The 19524-nt window shown below is 51.8% G+C and overlaps 1 pseudogene; it reads right to left on the reverse strand.

Moving 5' to 3' along the window:
• Positions 1-19524, reverse strand: part of LOC134433334 (serine/threonine-protein kinase pim-1-like) — a 95597-nt pseudogene that overhangs the window by 61109 nt on the left and 14964 nt on the right.

The following is a 19524-nucleotide window of genomic DNA, read 5'->3' on the forward strand; positions in this document are numbered from 1 at the left end:
AGGGGAGATGTTGTTGGCAGCTCCATCAGGACGCTCTGGGACGCTGCCCTGGGCTGTCCAATGATCTGGGGATGGATCAGCCCCTGCTCTGCTGCTCCTTCCCATGTGCCCCAGGGCCCTTGCAGAGCCCCAGCCATGCTACTTGCCCCCAGCCTTCCCACGGCCAGCCTGAGGCTGCTCACAGAGCTTTTCTGTGCTGAGCATTGGCCTGGGTGTGTTCTTGGGAGAGCCTGCGCAAGGAGCCTGGAGCCCCCAGGCCCTGGGCTGAGGCGTCAGCATTGCCCCAGCAGTGCCCATGGCCTGTCCCTGCTGCAGCACCGGAACTGCCCCCCCCAAGTGGCACAAAAATTGATATTTCTTTGTGGACAATATGAAAAATTAAAACAAGGGAAACAAAACCCCACAACCAAACCAACACTAAACATCATTTTTGACTTTTATTATTAGTGAGTCGCAGAAATTGGCCAGCAGTTTAATGTTTCTGAAAGCATCCGGTCATCAGTCTCCTCACTGCAACCTTGAGCTCCTGGTTCCTCAGGCTGTAGATGAGGGGATTCAGGGCTGGAGGCACCACTGAGTACAGAACTGACAAGGCCAAATCCAGGGATGAGGAAGAGATGGAGGAGGGCTTCAGGTGAGCAAATGTTGCAGTGCTGAGGAATAGGGAGAGCACAGCCAGGTGAGGGAGGCAGGTGGAAAAGGCTTTGTGCCGTCCCTGCTCAGAGGGGATCCTCAGCACAGACATGAAGATCTGCACATAGGAGAAAACAATGAACACAAAAAAAACAAATGATAAAGAAATGGAAACTAAAAGGAGCCCAAATTCCCTGAGATAAGACTTGGAGCAGGAGAGTTTGAGGATCTGGGGGATTTCACAGAAGAACTGGCCCAGGGCATTGCCATGGCACAGAGGCAGGGAAAATGTATTGGCTGTGTGCAGCAGTGAATAGAGCAAGGCACTGGCCCAGGCAGCTGCTGCCATGTGGGCACAAGCTCTGCTGCCCAGGAGGGTCCCGTAGTGCAGGGGTTTGCAGATGGACACGTAGCGGTCGTAGCACATGATGGTGAGAAAAGAAAACTCTGCTGCAATGAAAAATACAGTCAGAAAGACCTGAGCAGCACATCCTTTGTAGGAGATGTTCCTGGTGTCCCAGAGGGAATTGTGCATGGCTTTGGGGACAGTGGTGCAGATGGAGCCCAGGTCGCTGAGGGCCAGGTTGAGCAGGAAGAAGAACATGGGTGTGTGCAGGTGGTGGCCGCAGGCTACAGCGCTGATGATGAGGCCGTTGCCCAGGAGGGCAGCCAGGGAGATGCCCAGCAAGAGGCAGAAGTGCAGGAGCTGCAGCTGCCGTGTGTCTGCCAGTGCCAGCAGGAGGAAGTGGCTGATGGAGCTGCTGTTTGACATTTGCTGGTGCTGCACATAGGGATCTATTCATGGAGAAAGGACAGCGACAAGTCAGGAGCGGCTGCTATGGGCCAAACCTGAGCCATTTCCTGCAGATTGTCCTGCTGGGACTCACCCACCCTTGTTGCTGCTCTGGGAAAACCTCACCCAGGTCCCTGCCTGAGTTCCAGTTGTGCTGGCTGAGTGTGGCAGGAGGAGCAACACCTGTGTGTGGGGGCTCTCTTGTAGCCATCCCTGCCCTGCTGCTCTGGGTTTGTGGCCATGGGGCAGGCGGTCAAGGCTGGGTATTCAGGATTTGTCAAGGGAATCACTCTGAATGCAGAAAGGCTTGGTAGCATCTGCAGTCCTAGTTCTATAAGACATGGATGGCAGGAGTTGATTTTAGGAATTGTTTTCCTACTCACACATCATTCCTGGCTCTCTGAGGTCAGAAATCCCCAGCATTTCTACTGCACTCAGAGTTTGCCACTGAGAGATGGGAGAGGCAAAGGATTCCCTGTGGCTGAGGGAAGGTGAGGGGCTGGATGGGCTGGTTACCAGCTGCTCTGGCTTTGCACCTTTGGCTGCAATACGAGCACAGTAACACATCCAGGTTACCCTGGGATAAACCAGACCCTGCCCAGAGCAAAGGGATCCCTGAATGTCTCACCCTCTCTAAAGGTCTCTGGGTGGGGTCTCAGCACCCCCTTCTGCCAAGGACACCCACGGCTCCCTTGGCAAACTCAGCAGCATTTCCTCAGCTGTGGCAGCTCTGCCCTTCCCCGTGGGACATTCAGGGTACTCCCAGAGACCTTGGCACAGATTTGCACCCAGTAGGGCAGCTCAGAGCTTGGAGCATGATGGGATCTCAGGGAGGGGGCTCAGCTCATTCCCCTTTCCCATGGACTGCTTTGCCCACAGCCCCACAGGTGCCAGGGAAGCTTGGACACCCCATTCCCATGGACAGCCCTGCCTGGCAGGAATGCCAAGGGCAGTGCCTGACTCAGCTGCTACAAGTGCCAGAGCCTCCCTGAGAGCAGCAGATAACAGTGACAATATCAGGGCAGTGCAGAACCAAGAGAAGATGTTGTGGTGCTGTGCCTGAGAGGGCAGGGCAGAGACAGCCGGGCACTCAGGACAGTGTTCCTGTGCCCAGCTGTGCCCGGCACCTCCCACACACCAACAGTGCCCTCATCCTGCCCCCAGCACTGTTCTCTTCAGCCCCCTCTCCTTCCCTGAGCATCTCCCTGGGCCTGGACATGCCCTCCTGAGAGGAGCCTTGTCCCTGCCAGCGCTCACAGAGCCCATCCCAGCCTGTGTCCTCTGGCTGGGGCCCTACAGAAACCTGCCTGTGTGCAGGGCCCTGGCTGGGGCAGGCTCTGTGTGCAGCTGGGCAAGGGCAGCTCAGGAGAGCCCTGCTGGGCCCTGCAGAGGTGATGCTGCTGCTGTCCAGGGCTGAGGAGTGGCTGAGGGCCCTTTGGGAGGCTCCCAGCAGAGAGACTGACCTGCTTAATTTACAGTTCTGCAGTCCCTGTAAATGTTCAAACATTAGTTGTATGATCCTGTGTGTCCCTTTCAACTCAGCATGTCCTGGGATTCTGGGATTACAATTCCTGTTCTTCTTCTCTCATCCCCCTGTTGTCTATAATCAAAAGAGAAAAAAAAAAAAAAAACCAAAAACAACCCTTGCAACAGTGTTAAAACAGTAAAGTAAAACCCAGACACTTATTGGAAGCTTCCAGGTGTCCCAGTGGGGATGGGGCACACCTGGGGACTGATTTACACAATTTATTAAAGTTGATTAATTAAGAAAATTTAACAGGAACATCCAATAGGAGATTCACTTACCCCAGTTACACACCCCTGGCTCAATCCATTGGAGTAAGTCCGAGGGCTTCTTTGCTTTCAAGTTTTTGTTATGACTGCTCACATTCTGGTCAAAAAACAAAATGCTCTTCTAGGTCCTCTTCCTGATAATAAGACTATACAGGATACTATATGTATTGTATACTATATGTATTTCCGGAATGCATTTAGATATCAGCTTATTTTTCTAAAATCAAAGAAAAAGCTTAGGGAAAATAATAGAGTTAATACAGGATTATAGTTATATAAGTATATAATAGTAATAGAGTTCATTAAGAGTTTACCAGACTGAAATAAGGATTATAGATTTATAACTATGTAATAGTAATTTATAGTGCTACAATTATATGAAAAATGTATAAAATGAAAAAATCTTTTTTTCATCACCCCAACGTTCCCATCCTTCTCCAAGCAGGAAATTGAAAACACTCTCAGGAAAGCTCCTGATCTTTACAGGAATCCCAGGCTTACCTTCCTTGGGAAGTGCCCTCTGGAGCTGTGCCCAGACTGGTCTAGAGCTGGGAGGAGCCCTACCCCACCCAGCCCCTCTCAGCAGCAGCCCCTGCCCTGCTCAAGGTGGCTCCTTCCCCCCACAGCTTCTCTCCAGCGCTGGGAGCATCTGCCAGGGCTGGCTAAATGCTGTCCCTGGCAGGCAGCAGAGTCCCTGCCCCAGCACAGTGCCCTGGGCTGCAGGACCCTGCTCTGCAGGACAGCCCTGGGCACCCCTGGCTGCTCTGCACAAGAGACAATCAGAGAATGTACTCACAGGGTCTGTAGGCATTGGGATGTTATAGTTTTAGGAGATCACTGCAGGAGCTGCAGCTGCATTGTCCTGCAGCCAGAGATTCCTGTGCCAAGGGCTGGCAGTGATTCTGCCCCAGGCACTTCTCAGCCGCTTCCCAGCCCTGACTGATCGAAGATCTCTGTGCCTCTGTGCTGTGCCCGTGGTGGCTGCAGGCAGTGCCCCAGCCCTGCTGGGCTGGCAGAAGAGCTGCTCATCAAGAGAAATGTGCTTTTGAAGCTCTTCTTGGTTACCAGGAGCTGCCTTTGTGCCAGGAGCCCAGCCCAGCTCAGCAGCACAGACACAGTACCAGGGCTTTAATGAGCCTCTGGGGCTTTGTGCTGAGGCCCTGAACATCAGTCCCTGGGAGGGAGCTGAAGAAACCTCTCCAGAACTCCAAGGCAGAATCACACTCCAAGTTTCTTGGACTTTTAATGGGTCCCGCTGAGGGACACCACTGAGAAAGTGTCCCCAGGCCCCAGGCAGAGCAGAGAACTGGAGCCAGTGATGACAGGTGAGGACAAAGAGAAGACAAGTCTTGGTTCCCTGGGGCACAGCAGGGTCTGTGCCACAAAGGGCTGGGATGAGACACCTTATCCTGAGGCCCTGGGGCCTCCTGTCACAGCCCCAGCCAGGCTGGGCACTGTCAGCCCCTTGTCCTGCCCTCAGCATCCCCCCTAGCCCACATCCCAGTGACCTCAAGGATTGCTGGAAGGAATCCTTGGGGATCCTTACTCAGGAATGGCACTGGGGACTCCTTAATGCTCCCTGCAGGGACTACAGGTTTTTCAAAGGACTTTGTGCTCTGCTTTTGCCTTGGAGTCTCTGAGAGGTTTGTGCAATCATGGCTTCCAGCTCTCTGCTGTAATTAGTCCCTGGAGAAGCTTTGTCAGTAACAACACTCAGTGGAGCTCATTACTACTCAAGGTACTTCAGTTATTTTAAGGTTCTTGGTGTTTCCGTTTTGATACAGACTCTGTGTGAGGTTTGTACAATCACAGCCCCAATTCTCTGCTTTAAGGAGTCCCTTGAGAGCTTTGTAGTGACACTCAGTGGTGCCCATTAATGCCTTGAGATACTCAAGGTTTTTAAGGTACTTCATGGATTTAAGAATAGTTTTAGGTACTTATAAGGATTTTCCTTCCCACATTGAGTCTCTGAGAGGTTTTTGTGCCATCCTGGTTGCCAATTCTCTCCTCCAAGGAGTCCATGAGGAGCCTGTGTTGGGTATCTTCCCCCTTTCTATTTTACAAGAAAGATGGAGCTGAAAGAATTTTCTAAGATTTTCTAAAAGCATCCAAACAAACATGGGACAATTAACAATACAACAATAACCACTAAGAGAATGAATAGTCCTGTTTTAGCTAGACATCATCACACCCTTTAGTCCCTTGGACTGGAAGAGTTTTTCAACCCAGTCTTTGTTTTTGACTTGAAGCTTCTTGAACCCTTCCTTCAGTACCTGAATGCTCTTGTGGATTGACTCACTGTGGCTGGAGAGGTTCATGCAACACATGCTCTCAGAGTCTACACAGCCATGCCCATATACTCAGAGTAAAAACTCTATTGCTGTTTTGCAAGGTGGCATGTCTGATGGTCTCTATGTCTGAGAGCAGGCCACTCAATGCGAGGGAGGTAGCATTGGTTTGCTTACTTAACAGGCACCCAAGATGGTTGAAATGTCCTAAAGCTTTAGCTGCAGCCACCCAAGGTAGTCCAAATTGGGGGTGCTAACATTTGATAACTGGATTAAAGCTTTCAAAGCCATCTCTTTGCTATCATCCAAGACTTCTCTGGACATACCTGCTGCTTGATCATCTAGTTGGCTGTGTTGTCCTACTCCAGCTAGATGGTTGATTGTCAATTCTGTCCTTGCTTCATTATTAGCATAGTATGCTATTAATTGATTTAGTAAACACTTCCATCCCCCACCCCACAGGGTGTATTCTGTAGGTGACAACAACATGGTCATAATATATTTTAAATCATAGGGGGTTAAGACGTGCTGTAAACATGGCCCTCATTAGACCATTAAAACAAGGTAAGTCCTTCCTATGTTCTTTAGCTGCCCTACACAGATCCTTGATATCCCCGTAAACCAATGGCTCTTACCTGGGATTCTTCCTCCTTCTTTCATAACATACCAGGGCAATGACAAGTTTTGAGAATATTTGCCTGTCTCCTTCCTTAACTGCTTCTTTCCAGATCCTTTCCCAGGGATCTTCTGGGGGTGAGTGGTGAGGTGGCTCTAGGGAATCCAAACGGTCTTCTGGGGAGAAAAAAAAAATTGGAGCAGAAACATTCAGATTAGAAATATTGTGACCGTTGTGCTTAGTATCTTTGACCATGGGGGTTACATTTTTGCCGGAGGGTGAGGCAAAGGGCACTGCCATTTTGTCAGGTGTTGGGGAGGAAGTACCTTGATTTAGGATGGCGGACTTGCGGGGTGGAGTTTTGGAGGCATGGCCCAGAGTGAAGGTGGAATGATTAACAGTGGGGTTGTGACCCGTAGTTGTGGGGGTGGAGTCTGGAGGTTCATTCATGGCAGGAGAAAAGGTTGTGGTATCAGGAAGTGGAGGAGCCAAGATGGAGGAAGGATGGTTGGGCTCCCAAGCCACATTCAGGCTCCTTCCATCTTGAGTCTCCAGGGCATGATTCTCCAAGACCATGCAGCCGTGGCCATCTTCGACCATCGTGGAAGGTCTGAGAAAGGCAGGTTTGAGGGGAGGTCCTGAGTTGGAGTGACTAGCGGATTGAGTTTTCAACATGCTGCTTGCTGGTCAAGGGTGGTGTGGAAAGTGGGGAGCATGTGGGATACAGTGGGGTCCCTTTTGATCGAAAATTGTACAGTTTAACTCCCATTGAGACCCAAAATTCAGTGGTATGGATTTCATCAGCAGAGGCATCTGGAAAATTTTTAATGATCCACCTCATAATTGATTTTAATTTGTTCTTTGAAAATATTATGTCATGATCAGTGAGAATTAAAGCATCCATATATGCTCCTTTCTACTTTGGACATCCGGCTGCTGATTTTTCTCTTTCTCTGCCTTATGGGGAAGAGCCGCTGTAACACCCCAAATCAATTATGGGACGTGGGTGCATATTATAAAAACAGTGGCAGAATGGGCAATAAATATCTTGCATTTCCCCAAACCCACCTGCAATCCTATGCAGGTGAAATCGTCGTTGTCCCTGCTGATCCTGGGAAAGGTCCCTTGAAGCAATGATGAATCCACCAGGGCCGGCACAATCCAAAATCCCAGGGAGCACTGGCCTATCCATCAGCTAACCCCAGCTGACATGACTGAAACAGGGAGCCCTGAATGTCATGGTCCCTCTTCGGGTGCCAAATGTCTCAGTGAGGGTGGCTGCGACAAACCTCTCTGGTTCCCTGACTTCAGGGCGAGGGTGGCAAAAATGAAAAAAAATGAAGGTGGCTGCGACAAACCTCTCTGGTTCCCTGACTTCAGGGCAAGGGTGACGAAAATGAAAAGGAATTGATGGAGTTGTTTAAAAGGAACTTTAATACCAGGGTGAAAAACAATAAACATGGAGAAGTCGAGAACAGTATGAGGGGCAGGATCCAAAGACCTGAGATAAGGGGGAAGAAACAACATAGACACTTGAGGGCAGAACATTCTAGAACAATAACCATGTAGGGGAAACAAGTAACCAGTATGGGAGGAGAACTTGGACAAGTTAGCGCAGCAATACTAAAGGCTTATGGGGGAACTCTCAAGCTCACCCTAAGTTAAACAGATGATTTCCCAGGGCTTGAAACTCATGCCTAATTATTTTGGGGTAAGATCTGGCTGACTCTGAGTTACAGCTGAGCTAACTACCGCACCACTGCTTCTCACTAGCCCCTTGGGACCATGTGGCCCAACAGAGCCACAATAATGTCCTTGGTTCCATGAGGCCCCACAGTGTCACAATGGTGCCTTGGACCCATGGTGCTCTGCAGTGTCACAATGGCCCCTTCATTTCACAAGGCTCCCAAATGTTCCATTGGTCTCCTGTGGGATCTCAGCACCTCAGGACTGAGATGCAGAGTGACCGAGACCAGACCACCCTTGGGGGGCTCAGGAGTCCTGGAATGTTGCCAGAAATGTCTGGTGGCTGGACTTTGATCCTACACAGGAGACGACACCTGTATGAGGATAGGAGGATTTCACTGGGGTGAATGGTGAAGGGATAAGTTAATTAGAATGTAAGACACAGGGTTTAGGATTTCTGTACAGGGGGGTCTAAAGAAGTAAGATGGAGGAATTGGGGCGTGTCCTGTTCTTCTTCTTCTTCTTCTAGGCCTCCATCTTCTGTGGTGATGTTGGCACTTTGGGATTGGTTATTACTAAAAGTGCACTGGTTAATAAGGGTAAAAGGTATTGGGGAAAAAAGATAAATATTGTATACGTAATTTCGAGTATAAAGATAGGTGACCGCCCCGGGGGCTCTCAGTGTGCTCATGGCTGGCTGCTGTGCAGACCTCTGTCGGGCCAAGAGAAAATCTTTTAGATAAACAATTAATAAACACCGAGACTGAGAAAAGATCTGAAGCCTCTTCTCGTCCTTTGAAGCGCGGGCTGTCCAAGGCCACCCCGGGCCTTTCCAGGTCACTTAAACAGCCGAGAAACCGAGAGTCTCCATATGAAGGAAACCATGGAACTCCCATGTTTCAGGAGCTGATGAACAGCAGCCACCAGAGGCCAAAGCAAGCCTGACCTGTCTGTCCTGGCAGGTTTTCTTGGAGCAACCCTTGGATATTCAAAATTATGAAAGTGGAGTCCTAATTTCAGACATTTGTGCCTGGAGAAGGATGATTTTTTCTATATAAAACAAAGCACAGAGTCTTTTGCAGTATTTGGTAAACCAGTGAGTTCTCGCACTCAGGATTCAAAGACCAGCCAGACCTGTCTGTCCTGGCAGCTTTTGTCTGGCAGCAATCCTTGGATACACAAAAATTTGGAAGTGGAATCCAAATTTTGGCCATGGATACCTGGAAAAGATGGACAGTTCTTTTCTATACAAAGGAAAGCCCAGAGCCTCAGTGTTTCAGGGGCAGATTGGAGTGGCCTTCCACATTCCAAGGTCAGCCAGACCGTTCAGGTGACCCCTGGGAGACCAAGGCAGCCACACCTATTTCATGTTCCCTTGGTTCCACAGGGCCCTGCAGTGTCACAATGGCTTCTTGCTTCCATGAAGCCTTGCAATGCCACAATGGTTCTCTTGCTTCCATGATGACATCAGGTGTCATATTGGCCCCTTGGTTACACAAGTCCTTAAGGATCTTAATGATCTCCATTGTTCCACAAGGCCCCACAGTGTCATAATGATCGATTAGTTCCATGAAGCCTCGCTGTGTCCAATGGCTCCTTGGTTCCATGGGGTCCAGTGGTGCCACAATGATCCCCTTGGTTCCACAAATTCCCATAGAGTCACAATGGTCCCTTGCTTCCATGAGGCTCCACAATGTCACAATACTCTCCATGATTCCATGGGGCCTTGCAATGTCACAATGCTCTCCATGGATCCACGGTGCCCTGTAGGATCACAACGGCCCTTTGGCTCCATGAGACCCTGAAATGCAACAATGGCCTCTTGGTTCCACAAAGCCCTGCTTCTTCACACTGGCCCCTTGGGACCATGTGGCTCAACAGAGTCACAAAGATGTCCTTGGTTCCATGAGGCCCCACAATGTCACAATGGTCCCTAGGATCCATGGTACTCTGCAGGGTCACAATATCCCCTGCATTTCAGAAGACCACAAAGTGTCACAATGGTCTCCATGATTCCTCAAGACCCCACAATAGCACAAGGGTCCCTTGGAACCATGGTACCCACAGTGTCACAATGATCCCCTTGGTTCCACAAGTTCCTACAGTGTAACAATGCCCTTTGGCTCCACAACACCCCACAGTGTCAAAGTGGTCTCCATAGGAAGAAAAAAACCGAGCCCTGGGGCACATGAGAGGCAGTCACCAGAAGCCGAGGCTAGACAGATTTGACTGTATGGGCAGATTTTGTTTGGGAGAAATCCTTGGATATAGGGAATTTTGGAGGTGGAATCCTAATTTCAGCCATGGGAGACTAGACAAGAAAAACAGTTCTTTTCCATAGGAAGGAAAGCAAGGAGCGCCAGTGTTTCACGGTCAGATGGGAAGTGGCCCTTGACATGTCAGATTCAGTGGGACCTGTCAGACAGCCCTCAGGAAGCCAAACCAGGCAGACCTGTTCCATGTTCCCTTTGATTTCGTGAGTCTCCTGACTGTCACAGTATTCTCCTTGATTCCATGAGGTCTTGCAATGTCACAATGGCTTCTTTGTTTCATGAGCCCCAACAGAGTCAAAGGGTTCCCTTGACTCTATGCGGCCTTGCTGTGTCACAATGGCTCCTTGTTTCTATGGGCCCCAGTCTTTGCTTACTGATCCTTGCATCCATATGGCCCCTGAGTTGCACAACGGTCTCCCTGGTTCCATGAGGCAGATGAAAATGAAAGATTTTGTGTTCCGTTTCCCACTATAGTAGAATGGCAGGGAGGGGGGGATAGATATTAAAGGTTGCTTAATTATTATTATTATTATTATTAATTCTGACAAGTGTCTGAGACATCTGAAACTGTTACTTTTAGTGATCAATAGGTTCACAGGAGATCCCTAATGTGCTTTCAGCCACTCTGCCCATGGACAGCACTAGCATCACCTTTGCTTGGTGCCATCAGGCTCAGTCTGAGCTGTCCTTTCTCCAAGCTGCAAACAGAACCTGCCCCCAGCCTGTGCCCTGAAAACAGGCAGGGTTCTGTCAGGCCAAGGAGAGTGCCCAGAGATTTGGGGTCTGTGAGTGCTGGCAGGGAGAGATCAGGCACAGGGAAACACCTGCAGGAGGAAAATCTCCAGGAAGCAGAGAGAAGATCAGGCAATGAGGGAAAACAAATCTCAGAAATGCTGTAGCAGGGAGAGTTTAGAGATGTCCACAGGATCCCCTCCAGTGCAGCCCCTCCCTCTGAACAAGCCCCCTCCCTCCTGTGCCCCAGCCAAGCCTCTGCCCTCAGTGCCGGGGCTCCAAGGCGTGCAGCCCCTCCTGTGCAGGCAGAGCTGCAGCAGAGCCGTGGGGCAGCTCTGCAGCCCCGGGCCCAGTTCCCTCTGCAGAGCACAGGGCTGGGAGCAGCTGCCCGGCCCTGGGGGCTCTGGCAGGGGGCACAGCTGGCTCAGGGTGACACTGTCCCCAGTGCCCGGCTCTGGGCAATGCTGTCAGTGCAGCCAGGGAAGGATCTGCATCTCCCTTCATCCAATGCAATTATAAGGACACTTGGAATCTCCCTGAGATTTCAGTCCAAGCTGGGAGCCTCATTTCAGGATGCAAACCTGTCCTAGAGCATGTCTGTGTTATCTGAAAGCTTCAGGGTGAGGCACAGAAGTTCTAGGATGGGAAAATGATGTCGGGTTGGTGAAATGAGCCCTGTGTGTCCTTGGGTACAAATGTGGGGCTGACATCTTGAGAAGAGGATGGACATTTGGTGGACTGTGGGAGATCTATCTGCTCTCAGCAGTGTTGGGATGGTTTCTAAAGTAAACATGGGAGAGTTATCATCCTCTGTCTGAGAATGGAGAAAGCCCAGGGAAACCTGGAACAGGACAGGGAGAAAGACCGCCTCCCCTAAGTCTCCACTCACCACCTTGTCTCAGAGAACTCACTCTGTTCTCCCTGAGGGCAGCAGAAATGCTGAGAGTTTCTGACATCTGAAAATAGTCAGACAGAGAGGGGGAAGAAGAGCTGTAAAACTCTAGAGGATTTAAACAGACTTTACCATACCTGCTCTAGGGCAGTGAGGGTGCAGATGCTGACAGGGCCTTCTGTATTAACAGGATTTCAAAGTGGAACACAAGAACAGGTGCCTGTCCTCCTCCCCCATCTGCAGAGCAAGGCTGAATTAAAAAAAAAACCTGTCTGTAGTTGCCCTGAACATTAAATCCCACTAAGCCAGCACCAGCCAGGGCTCCCCACTTGGAGCAGAAGGAAAATCTGCTCGAAAATCAAAAGGGTGTCAGGGGGTTACAGGAGAAAGGTCCATGGGAAGTAGCTTTGATTTTGCTGGAAGAAGTTTCTCCTAACTTTTCACTGTCCTTTATCCATGAACAGGTCCCCATGTCCAGCCCAGGCAAATGTCCAACAGCAGATCCATCAGCCACTTCCTCTTGCTGGCATTGGCAGACACGTGGCAGCTGCAGCTCCTACACTTCTGCCTCTTGCTGGGCATCTCCCTGGCTGCCCTCCTGGGCAACGGCCTCATCATCAGCGCCGTAGCCTGCAGCCACCACCTGCACACCCCTATGTTCTTCTTCCTGCTCAACCTGGCCCTCAGCGACCTGGGCTCCATCTGCACCACTGTCCCCAAAGCCATGCACAATTCCATCTAGGACACCAGGGATATCTCCTACACAGGATGTGCTGCTCAGCTCCTTTTTTTTGTTTTCTGCACGAATACAGAGTATTTTTTCCTGACCATCATGTGCTATGACCGCTACGTGTCCCTCTGCAAACCCCTGCACTACGGGACCCTCCTGGGCATCAGAGCTTGTGCCCACATGGCAACAGCTGCCTGGGTCAGCGCCTTTCTTTATTTGCTGCTCTGCACACAGCCAATACATTTTACCTGCCCCTGTGCCAGGGCAATGCCCTGGGTCCAATCTTCTGTGAAATCCCTCAGATCCTCAAGCTCTCCTGCTCCAAATCCTATCTCAGGGAACTGGGGCTTCTTGCTGTTAGTTCCTGTTTTGAATTTCGCTGTTTTGTGTTCACGGTTTTCTCCTATGTGCAGATCCTCAGGGGTGTGCTCAGGATCCCCTCTGAGCAGGGACAGCACTAAGTGTTTTCCACCTGCCTCCCTCACCTAGCTGTGGTCTCTGTTCCTCAGCACTGCAATGTTTTTCTACCTGAAGCCCCCCTCCATCTCCTCTCCATCCCTGAATTTGGCAGTGACAGTACTGTACTCCGTGATGCCTCCAGCCCTGAACCCCCTCATCTAAAGCCTGAGGAACCAGGAGCTCAAGGAGTGAGGAGAGTGATGACTGGATGCTTTCAGGGACATTAAACTGCTGGCCAATTTCTTCCAACCACTTCTAATAAAAAAAATTCTATGATACTTTTTTTGGTTTCATTGTGGGGTCTTTTGTCCCGTTTTATTTGTTCATATTGTCCACAAAGAAATGTCATTGTACCATTTCTGATTTTGTTTCTTTCCACCTTCCCCACGGCCACAGACTGTGTCATTGAGGGGCTAGTCCCCTGGTGGCTTTAAAGGAAGGAAAGGATCTCCCAGCAAAGTTTTCACCAGAGATCCCCCTTTTGTCGCCTTCTCTGGAGCTGCAGCAGCAATTTCTGTGTGCAGAGCTGGGGGTAGATCAGTGCTGGCCCAGCAGCTGTGCCCAGCACCAGCAGCACTTGGTGTTGCCAGTGCTGCTGCTGTGGCCCTGCCCTGCTGCCCTGGTGGCCCTGGTGTTGCTGCAGGGCCTGAGTGCTCTTGGGGCCAGGCACAGCCCTGGGGGTGGCAGTGCTGGGGCTGCAGCAGGGACAGGCCATGGGCACTGCTGGGGCAGCGCTGACACCCCAGCCCAGGCCCTGGGAGCTCCAGGCTCCTTGCCCAGGCTCTCCCAAGAACACACCCAGGCCAATGCTCGGTACAGAAAACCCCCATGAGCAGCCATAGGCTGGCCGTGGGCAGGCTGGGGGCAAACAGCATGGCTGGGGCTCTGCAAGGGCCCTGGGGGAGACAGGAAAGAGCAGCAGAGCAGGGGCTGATCCATCCCCAGATCATTGGACAGCCCAGGGCAGAGTCCCAGAGCATCCTCATGGAGATGCCAACAACATCTCCCCTCTGCAGCCCTGGCCTCTCCCCCAGCTCACACAGGTGCCCCATCCTTGCCGGCACAGACACAGCAGCCCTGGCTCAGGAGCCCCTGTTTGCATTGCACACAGCAGGCGGGAGCACCCCCATGCTGCTGCTGTGGGGACATGAACCTGAGGGAGAACAAATGGGGCCAGTGTTATGGTTTTGGCCTGGCAAAGCCAGAGCCCCCATGAGTACACCTTCTCCCCGGTGTCTGCTGTGAGATGTGACCAGGAATAAGCAAAGCAGGCTCCAGCTTAAACATAAAGAAAAGTTTATTAGCTAAACTACACACAAACAATTACTAAACTACACACAAAAGAAAAAAAAAGAAAACACGAGGAAAATGAAAACCTCACAAAAAACACTCTCCCCCTCCTCCCCTCTAAATTCCCAATACAATACATCCTCCAAAATCACCAGTTCTGAGTCCAACACCACCCTTTAGATTGCTCAAACTTTCAGTTCCTCAAGAGGAGAGGAAGTCCTTCCATGTGTTGTGGTGGCCTTTTCCGTTCTTGTTCCGGTGCTCTCACCACCGAACAGGGATCAGGACTGCTTCCAGGGTTGTCTTTTTAAGGATGCTTTGTCTAGTTCCAGAAAAGCACAGTATCTCACCTTCCCACCTTTGGGACATCTATCCCCCCCATATTTTATATACCCCCTGGGGCTGAGGGGTACCCACACTGAATCTTCTTTGGCACTGGGACATTTCTCCCCCTGGACTCAGTCTCTGTATCACACGGAAACATGGCTCTGTCCATGGCTACACGAAAAAGTCCAGCATAAAATGCCAATTCATCTTCTCCATTCTTTCAACATCTCTCACTCTCTCTCTCTCTCTGGTCCAGACCTCCATCACTTGTTCATTTCCTTCGTCCTCCTCCACTCTTATCACTCGTCTAGGAAGGGTTAATGTTCTGTAACATTTTCATTGTCCAAAAAGGGTTAAAAACTCCTCCAAGTGGCTGGACTCCAGGCTGCAGCCCTGCCATCTCCTCAGCCGGGCTGCCTGCTGCCAGCACATATTTACTGAGTTTCAAGATAACGACACAGGCTGCACTCTCTCTCTCTCTGTCTGTCTCCAAGGGGGTGGGGGCGGGGGAATGGCTGCCCGATGTCTCTTGGGGCTCCTCCACTCTTCCATTCTCCAAGGCCTCCTCACCTCCCATCTCTGTCCAGGCCCAGGCCTACCACATGGCTGCCCCTCCCCCACGCAGCAGCAGCGGCTGGACAGGGGAGAGATCCGAACTCCGTCCCTCGAAGTCCCAAGAGAGCCTCCCAGGACCGAAGCTCTGCTTTTAACCCCTGTGTGTTCTCGGAGGTGTGTCCAAAATCCCACTGGCTACACCAGGTGCCAATATCAAAATCCAAGCACCCATTGGTTTGACCACAACATCCCAGAATTCCCACTTCTTCCTGGTCAAACCACCACAGCCAGCAAGGGCTTGGGGACACCAGGGGAACCACTCAGCTTTGTCCTGGCCTCTGCAGTCAGCCAGAAAGTTTGTTCCCATCAGCTGCGAGTTTCCTGTCCCACTGCAGACGCTGTTGGTCAGAGCCGGGGCTGCCTGGCAGCCACCCCCAAACTGCCCTGAGCATTTCCTTGGCTTCACCTTTGCTTTCTTCACGCTTCCTGATACAAATTTCTTCCCATTGCCCACCCCTGTCCCCTCCCCTGCAAACAGCCCATCCCTGGTTGCCCTTTCCTCTCTGGCCCCACTCCCCATTGCAGTTCCTGACTTGGCACCATGGGAACATCCCCTGGGCAGCAGGATCATCCTAGAAGTGCTGCAGAAATTGTCTGTAGGCTCCTACACTGCCTGATGCTGCTCCCTTGCCAGAGGCACCCCAGGCCAGGGGTGCACATCTGGGCTGCTGTGTCTGGCTCTGGGGCTCCCTGTTCTGGGCAGTGAGGAGGAGCTGCAGAGGCTCTGCAGGACTGACAGGATGGGCTTTGGGGCTGGCAGGAGAAGCTGAGGGACCTGGGCTGCTGGAGCTTCTGCAGAGGAGGCCCAGGGCTCCTCCTGCAACTGCTCCAAGGGTGGTTTCACAGAATCCCAGAATCAGGAAGGTTGGAAAAGACCTTGGAGATCATCAAGTCCAACATGTACCCTCACACCGCCTTGTCTCCCCTGAGCCGCCTCTTCTCCAGGATAAACAACCCCAGCTCCCTCAGCCACTCCTCACAGGACTTGTGCTCCCGACCCCTCACCAGACTTGTTGCTCTTCTCTAGACATGCTCCAGCCCCTCCATGGCCTTCCTAAATTGGGGCACCCAGAACTGGACACAGCACTCGACATGCTCCCCAAGAAGTGCTGAGTACAGGGGAAGAATCACTGCCCTGCTCCTACTGGCCACACCATTCCTGATCCATAGGAGTGCCAGTGGTTTTATGAGGGAAATGGTGGGGAGAGGGTGATGACAATGCATCATTGATTGTCAGCCATGAAGGGTCTTGGTTTTCACATCTGCTCAGAATGCATTAGAAGGTGTTGGGGGCTAATATCAAGTGCCATTGCTGATATCAATCTACAAAGAGGAATAGAAAACAGGAAAAAGCAGTTAACTTTGCATTGTTTTCAATACATTATATTCACTTTGAATTAACTTTTGAAGTCTGTCGAATTAACGACAGAAAAATTGAAAATTTAAGTTATTCCCAGTCGCTTGTCTTGTTCAGATGTTTAGAAAAAATATTTTATGCTTTTCTCACTGAATTCCTGAACTGAAGAGCTCAAGAAAGAAGAGGCCACTGGAATAGGAAAATTCATCAGCAATCTCCAAGTGGCTGAGGATCCATCCCCATCAGAGCAGCAATGAACAGAAATGGGCGCAGCTTTGTGGCTGCCCCAGCTTTGGCATGGGCCCTGGGCCTGGAGCAGGAGCAGCTCTTGAGGGCCCCAAGGCCGGGGCTCTTGTGCTGCCCTGGGCAGATGGGATGGCAGCAGGGGCTGCAGAGCTCTCAGCACCTCAGCCCAAGGGGAGCAGGGCAGCAAGGGAGCTGCCTTGGGGCAGCTGGGGCTGAGTCCTGTGGCAGCTGCAGCTGCTGCTGTGCCCTTGCAAGGGGCTGAGGCTGTGAGGCCAGTGGCCAGAGCAGCCTGGCCAGAGCAGAGCTGTGGGGCCACATGGGATGGGCTGGGCTGGGCTGGGGAGAGGCCCTTGGTGCTGCCCAGAGCTCAGGGCAGCTGGCAGAGCTTGCAGGGAGCTGGCCTGGGCTCAGAGAGCCTGGCCCAGAAGCCATCAGTGTTGGTCTCAATGAGATGGTCTCAGCCTGGCAGAGCGTGCAGGGGCAGGACTCAGGCCAGGCCTTATGGGGCAGGGCCAGCGCCTGTGCAAGGCATTGCAAACAGGCAAGTGGCCCAGAGAGGAGGCTGCTCTGGGCCCTTGGTGGCACGGACAGAGCAGGGAGGGGGCCCAGGACATTTGTCAGCCCCAGTCTCTGTGCCCAGCCCTTGGCAGCCCTGGCTGCTGAGCCCAGCTTTGGCCTGGGCTGAGTTTGGCTGTGGCCCAGCTCCATCCTCCTGCAGGGCTCAGGGCCTGTTCCGGGCCATGGCCAGCCCTGGCTGCCTCTCTGCTGGCCCCGGGGCCGGCAGAGCCTGGGGCAGGGCTCTCTGTGCAGCCCCACAGGTGCCACGGTCTCTGCAGGAGCTGGCAGAGGCTGCCCAGCAGGGAGGCCATGGGGCACAGAGCCCCAAGGCTGCTGTGGGCACCACGGCACGGGGGCCGATCCCAGCCGCAATGCTCCTGGCCTGGGCTGGGCCTGCACAGGAGCTGGGCCACCATGTCTGGGCCAGCACAGGGCCACAAAGGGGCCACGCAGCCACTGCCGGGGCTGACAGCAAGGCCAGGCACACACAAGCAATTGCTGAGCATGGCCTGCGCTGGCCAGGCCTGACTGTGCCAAAGGCAGAGCTCAGCGGCCCTTGGGGACTGCAGGAACAGTCCAGAGCCCAAAGAGCCTCCATAGCTGTGCTGGAGACCAAGTCTGCAAGAGGGAAATGCAGGGCTGCTGTGGGATGGGGACGGCATTGAATTCTGGCACACACCTCAGCTCTCTGATGATCCTGGCACCATGCTGGGCCCTGTTTCAGACTGGAGCAGAGCAGATGCTGATGGGACAGAAGTCCTGCAGGGCTGTCAGGGACCTGCAGCTTGCAAGGTGCTCTGCTCTCCCTCAGGTGCTCTCTGAGAGTTCCAATCCTAGCTGGGAACATTAGGGCACAAGTGCCCTGTTCATGGGCACACAACTGATGCCTGCCTGAAGAGGGGCACAGGTGTTAATCCCTATTTATTTTATAATATGGAAGCACATTTTTATTATCTGCGTCATTTGAGTACTTTTAAGACATGACAAAGTTTTCCCACCAGGAACAGCAACTTCCTCGAAGTTTACTGATGTCAGGAAAAGAAATGCTGATCTTCCCTTCTACTTGCATCACCAATATTCTGTTTATCATCTCCCTTTGCCTTCAGATGTTTTCAGCTCTCCTGTTTAAATGGCCATATCTGAGTATATATCTTCACTAGACCAGCTGGATCTTTGTCCTTCCCACTGCTCCCAGGTTTCTTCCTCCAGGTGTTCGCTGGTCATTCGAGTGCCTTTCAACTGAGAGGACCTTGGCTATGCACAGGAGAGCTCTTCATCCCTTTTCTCTCTTTTCCTCCATCTGGGAATGTAGAGGTCCCCTGACTTCAGCCTGTGACTCGTGTGTGCAAAGAACAAATCTGGGCAGAATTGGGGCAGGCAGGGTTTGGGGAGACCTTGGGATCTTTTCTGGGCACAGAAGGTGTTTTCCATTGCTCTGAGACTGTCTGCTGTAGAATGTGGATTTAATATCCAGCAGAGGAATGACTGTTGCATTGATGGAGCTGTGCCTTCCCTTGGCTTTGTTGGCTGACAAGAAATAAACATCCTTCTGTGTCTCGGGCACCTCCTTCTCCAAGGAAAGCAGGTGGGAGTTGGAGCCAAGGAGCTGAAAGCTGCAGGTGCAGCCTGGGCTGGAGGGAGCTCAGATTTGCACAAGGCTGCTCTGAGTGCCAGGGCTTGGATGGGGGAAATGGTGGGATGGGGGTAGGGAGAGAGTCTGATTGATTGTCAGCCATGAAGGGTCTTGATTTTCATCTCTATTCAAACTGCATGAGGAGGTACTTGGATTCAGTGTTGACTGGAAATTGCACATATTAATTTATGAACAGGGGAAAAATGGAACAAGACCTAAAATATCTTTTCTCACTGTCTTTTTAAATAGAATCTAATCAGTTTGAATACACTTTTGAAATCTGCCTGATTAACCACAAATTATTTGAACACCTAAATTATTCCCAGAGGCTTGGCTTGTTAAGGCTGAATGTTAATGAGCCCTGGGACACTGAATTCCTGCACTGAAGAGCTGAAGGCTGAACAAGCCTCTGCAGCAGGAAAATTCAGCAGCAGCCTCCAAGTTGCTGAGGATGTCAGCAGCCCCCACTGAGGCCATCCCTGCCCAGAGACCGTGGGGGAATGGGCAGACAAGGAGAGCGTCCCTGGGGCTGGGGCAGCACAACTCAGAGGCAGCAGCGGCTCCAGCTGGGAAATGGAGTGTGGAATGTGGCTGGGAAAGCC

This window comes from Melospiza melodia, unplaced genomic scaffold (genome assembly GCF_035770615.1).
Source record: "Melospiza melodia melodia isolate bMelMel2 unplaced genomic scaffold, bMelMel2.pri scaffold_18, whole genome shotgun sequence".
Lineage (NCBI taxonomy): Eukaryota > Metazoa > Chordata > Aves > Passeriformes > Passerellidae > Melospiza > Melospiza melodia.